General features: G+C 46.4%; 1 protein-coding gene across 1 annotated transcript in view; it reads left to right on the top strand.

Moving 5' to 3' along the window:
- Positions 1 to 2,016: 2,016 nt before the first annotated feature.
- LOC106886849 (killer cell lectin-like receptor subfamily G member 1) overlaps positions 2,017 to 6,618 on the top strand; it is a 10,999-nt gene continuing 6,397 nt past the window's right edge. The window contains exons 1-2 of the mRNA XM_014940102.1: positions 2,017 to 2,132; positions 6,201 to 6,275. The gene's annotated coding sequence lies outside the window, so the exon portion shown is untranslated. The remainder of the gene's footprint in view (positions 2,133 to 6,200; positions 6,276 to 6,618) is intronic.

Consider the following 6,618-nt stretch of genomic DNA (forward strand, 5'->3'; position numbering starts at 1 on the left):
GGGTGGGGGTTCCACAGCCTTTTCTGGCTGGCAGTTTCAGAAACACACAGCATTTCACATTCATAGGAGTCTCTCTTCTTATCTGTAGCGGTTTAGATGAAAACTTCACTATCAGATAAAGTATATCTATTTTTTTTTCCTTTATTTCCATCCTCACAATGGTATTTCTCACTGTTTCTCCATGTCCCCTTCTGTCCTGTGCCCCAACACACGCAGTGACACAGATGCAGTCCTGAATGGGGAGGTGACACCACAACAAGAAACCAACCAGCCAGTGCCCTATGTCTTTAGAAGAAGCGAACCACACAATGCGGTTACAGATGACACCCCCTTTAAACTCATGTTGAGAGTTTAAGTCTGACACCTTAAGTGTAGGTGTTAAGTAGGCGAGTAAAGGAAGTGACAAGAGGTAGAAAGAGAGACTTCGAAAGTAGCAGCCATTGTGAAGTAGCACCAGGACCAGATAAAAAAAAAAAAAAAAAGAAAAAAAAAAGAAAAAACCCTCGGGCAGAACACATCTAGAACACAAATAGTGTCACCTTTCCCAACTGATCACATAAGAGCAGGAAGCTGTGATGTAACACTCCAGGACTCACACAAACATTAGTCACAGACAGCACAGTCCCCTTCCTCCACTCTGCCTGCTCAGGATTGAAGTCCATTTGTGAAGGTACACACACGCACTGCTCTCTCTCTAGGTTCACAAGCCCACGCACACTTTCGTGGACCCACAAGTACCAGCACAGCACCCCTCCGCCTGACACCCCTGCCCCAGATCCCAGCATCTGGGAGGGCTGGCTGACACTCCAGAGGGATGTCCTGCCATCCAGTGTGACCTGGACAGGCTGGAGAGCTGGGCAGAGAAGAACCTAATGAGGTTCAACAAGGGCAAGTGTAGGGTCCTGCACCTGGGGAGGAAGAATCCCAGGCACTAATATAGGTTAGGGGTGGATCTTCTGGGAAGTACTACTGAGGAAAAGGATCTGGGAGTCCTGGTGGATGGCAGGATCTCCATGAGCCAGCAATGTGCCCTTGTTGCCAAGAGGGCCAATGGGATCCTGGGCTGCGTAGGGAAGAGTGTGGCCAGGAGGTGGAGGGACGTCGTTCTCCCCCTCTGCTCTGCACTGGGGAATCCTGCGTCCAGTTCTGGGCTCCCCAGTTCAAGAGGGACAGGGAACTACTAGAGAGAGTCCAGCGTAGGGCAACAAGGATGATGGAGGGATTGGAGCATCTCCCTGATGAGGAAAGGCTGAGAGAGCTGGGACTCTTGAGCCTGGAGAAGAGAAGGCTGAGGGGAGACCTTATTGATGCTGATAAGTATCTAAAGGGTGGGTTGAGGGAGGATGGAGCTGGACTCTTTTTAGTGGTTCCCAGTGACAGGACAAGGGGCAACGGGCACAAGCTGGAACATAGGAGGTTCCACTCAAATCTGAGGAAGAACTTCTTTGGGGTGAGGGTGGCAGAGCCCTGGCAGAGGCTGCCCAGGGAGGGTGTGGAGTCCCCTTCTCTGGAGATCTTCAAGCCCCACCTGGATGCTCCTGAGTGATGTGCTCTGGGCAGCCCTGCTTTGGCAGGGGAGTTGGACTAGATGATCTCTAGAGGTCCCTTCCAACTCTGACAATTCCGTGATTCCATGATCTTTTACCCACCTCATAGGTGCCATACTCACCAGCAGGTCCAGCTCAGTACTCACTAGAAAGCAGACCCATACATTCACACACTTATCTCACAGGCACCCCGCACTCACAGGAACCCCCAAATACCAGCAGAGACCCTCTGCCCACCTGGTGCCCCTGCCTGGACCCAGACATGGCAGGTGCACACCCCCTCCAACTGCAAAGGACCAAAACTTCTTGAAGCCGCATGATGACTATTGTCACGTACACGCTTTGGTCGAAAGACGAGGAATTGAAGACCCTCAGCCAATGAGCACTAACATGACCATATATGATCACAGATCAGATTCAACCAGGGTATAAATGAAGCCCCACCAGAGGGTAAAGTGAGTGAGTCCTCCTCGGAGCATCAGGTCTGCAGTTGGGGACCTACCCAGTGGGTTGGGACACCACCTAAGGTAAACTCCTGCAGGTTGAGAGCCCTCGCTTGATTTGGTGAAGCCCTTGCTTTATTTGGTGAGTGATTGTGCATTTTGGATCCTTGTTTCTAAAACTTAAGAACTCTTAAGTCGGCTGTGTAGTATTCATTCCACTTTACATCTTGAACCTGTGGTTTACTAATGTTGTGGGACTCTTAAACGGTTTGGTTGGCATAAAGTTGTTGGGTATTTGGAGTTTATCACCTGCCTAACTTAATTTTCTTATAAGTTTCTGCCACACCAGGGCCTCCTGCTCTCTGGCTGGTGCAGCTTGGAGCTTGATAGGGAATTGCATGGGCACAGCCCACGCGCCCCAGGCTGGGACACCCACGGTCCCCCTCCAGCTGCCAGCACTGAGCCCCTCGCTTGCTCTGGTCCCCCCACCAGCTGTACCCAGGCCACACAGACACCGGTCCCCACCCCGGGGCTGGGATGAATCCCTCACCTACCTCAGAGCCTGGCATCACCCCCCCTCCATCATGTGCAGGGCTGGGTCAGCCAAGGGCTTACACACCATCAGCAGCTGCTCACTCGACCCATCCCCTGTTTCACCCCGTCCCCTCTGTTCACCTCCCTTCGCCTAAACGTTCCTCAACAATCTTTGTACAGTCTTGCAGGCCCACCTCCAATACCCTAAATCCTCCTGTTCCTCTTGCTGCCCCCTTCTCATCAGTTCAAAGCCCAGGCTGTCCCTCTCTGAAGATGAGTGGAGTTTCCTGATGGCCCCTCAGTTAGTGGCTGAAGACTCGTGGTCTTTGGCATTGCAAGATGGTCCTCAAACCTGGTCCTCAAACCAGGACACTCTGCTATTTCTTGTGCACCACGTTTGTGTCTCTCCAGATTTCTGCTTAATCCTTTCTTCCTTATTATCTTCTTTTGCATTGAAAAGGTCCTTGATTGGATAACCTTAACGAAGCAGAGGCTTTTGCCTTCTGTACACATAGGTGTACAGAAGGATTTTAGTCTCAGCATGAGCAGAATGATCAGTTTCCTATGATTACTTCAGAATTCACTACATGGATGGTCTTTGGCATTACAAAATGGTCCTCAAACCTGGTCTTCAAACCAGGACACTCTGCTATTTCTTGTGCACCACGTTTGTGTCTCTCCAGATTTCTGCTTAATCCTTTCTTCCTTATTATCTTCTTTTGCATTGAAAGGGTCCTTGATTGGATAACCTTAATGAAGCAGAGGCTTTTGCCTTCTGTACACATAGGTGTACAGAAGGATTTTAGTCTCAGCATGAGCAGAATGATCAGTTTCCTATGATTACTTCAGAATTCACTACATGGAGGAGATGCTTGGGGCTTGGGTAGGTCAGAAGAGAATATTTTGATGAGGAAAAGTTATAGCAGAGCTGTCGCCTCTGGATAAATCTTTCATTACTTTTCACTTGAATCGCTGTAACAAGAATAAAAGCAATTAAATATTTGTACCTGAGTCAGGGCACGATCAGGTGTTCCTTTCTTTGCTGTACCAATAGCCTGTATGTGATCTTGTACATATACAGCTGAGCTGCAGGTCTCAGCTCTTCACCACAACCTATCCTCAAGATGAAGTGAAGAGATAGGAGTGACACCGTACGCTGTAGAAATTTACACTATAAAAAAATGCTGCTCTGTTTAGATGAGTTTATTTTTCTGTTAATTGTTTTTCAAATTAATTTCAAATGTATTTTCATGAGAAGTCTTGAGTCTGAGATAACCAAAAACCAGGGCAGCAAAAAAACCCCCACAAACAAACAAACAAACAAGCAAACCAACCAGAAATGGAGGTGTTTGGCTTAAGTTCTTTAACTATGTTGCATGTTGCAATACAAGCCTATCTGCTGAAACACACAAAGAAGTGGCATGATGACATATACATGGCATCACAAAAAAGCAGCACCCAGACCTTCCTCGTTGCCTTTCTTATTAAACGTTCCTTCCTGTGAGCAAAAAGCAATAAAGCTTTTTGTGAAGCTAATGCTTCCTGTCTGGTTGAAGCTACAGTCTTCAGAAGAAGCGTTTCCTATAAGCTGGTGTTATCTTGTCAAAGTGTGGATTTGATGTGGTTTACTGTTTGTGACAAGAAAGAGGAGCCAGATGCAAGCTGTAACCCAAGTTGTTTTGACTCTGCACTTCCTGCACAGGTATATGCCAGCTCTGGGCTGGAGGACTGCATATGGTTTGATTAGTTATGTTTTAATAAGTTTAATTATTTATTTTTTTTTATACTGAGTTAAAAAAAAGAAGCCTTTTATTAGATTTAATGTTGCATTCTGTATTTAAATTTTTTGATACATCTGTGTTTTAAAGTAAGAACATTCTGCCCTAGAATACGTGGTCAGCTGCAGGAGTATAACGAAGAACTCAGAGGCACGGGGGTAGAATTTAGACCCAGTTTGCTGGGGAGTGTGATAAGTTTGATGTTTATGTCAAAAACCTGCCCACAAGGAGCCACAGATTTTGTAAAACAGTGCTAAAGCTCTTCACCCAGTCAGTGCCCACCCTCTGTGTGATTCCTGCTGTGTGTCTCATCAGGGCCCGTGGACTTGTCTACGTACATTTCATTTAAACGCTCCCTAATGTGATCCTCCTCTACAGAGGAGAAGTCTACCTTGCGCTGGACTTTCTCTCAGTTTTTGTAGACCAGAGATTGCTGGAGGTAGGTCATCACGTCACTCCATCCAAAGATGGAGAAGGCGGCGGCACTGAATCACGGAGTAAATCACCCTTTTCTATGTCATTGTGACCAGCTCCACTGCACATTCAGCAGCAGGATCACATTTTTTCCTCATCCTTGTCTTGCTGATGTATCTGTAGAAGCATTTTCTTGTTGCCCTTCACATCCCTTTTCAGATTTGAATCCGGGTGGGCTTTGGCTTTCCTAACCCCATCCCTGGTGGCACTGAATCACGGAGTATATCACCCTTTTCTATGTCGTTGCGACCAGCTCCACTGCACGTTCAGCAGCAGGCTCACATTTTTTCCTGGTCTTTGTCTTGCTGATGTACCTGTAGAAGCGTTTTCTTGTTGCCCTTCACATCCCTTTTCAGATTTGAATCCGGGTGGGCTTTGGCTTTCCTAACCCCATCCCTGCAGGTTAGGGGATTCCTCCTGGGTGACCTGACCCCGCTGCAACCTCTTGTACACTTACCTTTGATGCCTAAGTTTAGTCAGGAGCTGCTTGCTCATCCACGCAGGCCCACTGCCACCTTTGCTTTGTATTCTACTCATTGGGATGGACCCTTCTTGACTTCAGAGGAGCTGAAAACCAACCAGTTATTCTGAACCACTCTTCTCTCCAGGACTGCCAGCTAGGGGATTCTTGAAAGCAGATTCCTGAGCAGGCCGAAGTCTCATCTCCTTTTTCATTTTTTGCCCCTTCTTCTGAGAAGATCCTGAACTCCACCACCTTCTCAGTTACTGCAGTCAAGCCCAACCCCAAGGTTTACATCTTTGACCCGTTCTTGTTCATGCCCTTAAAAATAAATGGAGTGAGAAGAAAAAGAAAGGAAAAGAAATGAAGAAAAGGGATGGAAATTATTTTTATCTTTTGATATTGAAGACACCTGTTCCTGTTAACTTATAAAGTGAAAATAGTTACGCAAATGTTCATAAAATTATGTTTCCTGATTTTGATTAATTCTCAGAGTTAACAACATGAGTGATTTGTGAAGTCCTGTTTTGTTCTGAAGGTACTATAATTTCTCTTGTCCATCTGAAGTCAAATCTCAACCTACCTGTAAAGCAGGCGTGGGCAGCTTTTTTCTACACAGACCAAAGACTTGCATGAAAAGGCTGATACTGTTGGGCAAACCAGAGGAATTGTTCTTGTAGGAAAGGAACTGGCAGCATAAGCCCATGATTTCAGTAATGGATTCTACAGATTCAACTTATTCTATGCATTCTGTTGCTCAGCGAATGTGACATTGCGATTAGCTCAGAGTTTGGTGTGACCATGGCAGGCACAGGATTTGCCACTGTTAAGTCTGAAAGGTTAAAGCTTTGTGCTTGGGGTAGAAGAATGCAAGTTTCCTGTGTGCGTGACCACAATACTCTTTTCTCATCTCTCAGTTCCTCTGTTTCAGTCTGACTGTAATGCTCAGTTTGTAACCCTGCAGAGTCACATATGGATACCAGAAGAGATGCATCACCTGTTCTGCTATTGTATTTCAGCTTCCTCCTGTGGAATTAAGGTAACCTCCCACCGATTTTCTTGTCTGAATGCTCAAAGAGTTTTGGTTTTTAAATCAGTTATGTGAATCATTGGTATAGACCAAATGCATCTCTATTTTTTTTATCGATGGCGCTTGCAGTGAAAGAGAGAAATGCGTTCTGCAAATTGTCCTGCTAGAATTACCCATTGGCCTCTTCTCCCAAGGGAATAACCACAGGACCAGAGGAAATGGTCTGAAGTTGGGGCAGGGGAGGTTTAGATTAGATCTTAGGAAGAATTACTTTCCTGAGAGGGTGGCCAGGGACTGGAACGGCCTGCCCAGGGAGGTGGTGGAGTCACCATCCCTGGAGGTATTTCAGAAA

This window comes from Calidris pugnax, unplaced genomic scaffold (genome assembly GCF_001431845.1).
Source record: "Calidris pugnax isolate Ruff unplaced genomic scaffold, ASM143184v1 scaffold36, whole genome shotgun sequence".
NCBI classification, from domain to species: domain Eukaryota; kingdom Metazoa; phylum Chordata; class Aves; order Charadriiformes; family Scolopacidae; genus Calidris; species Calidris pugnax.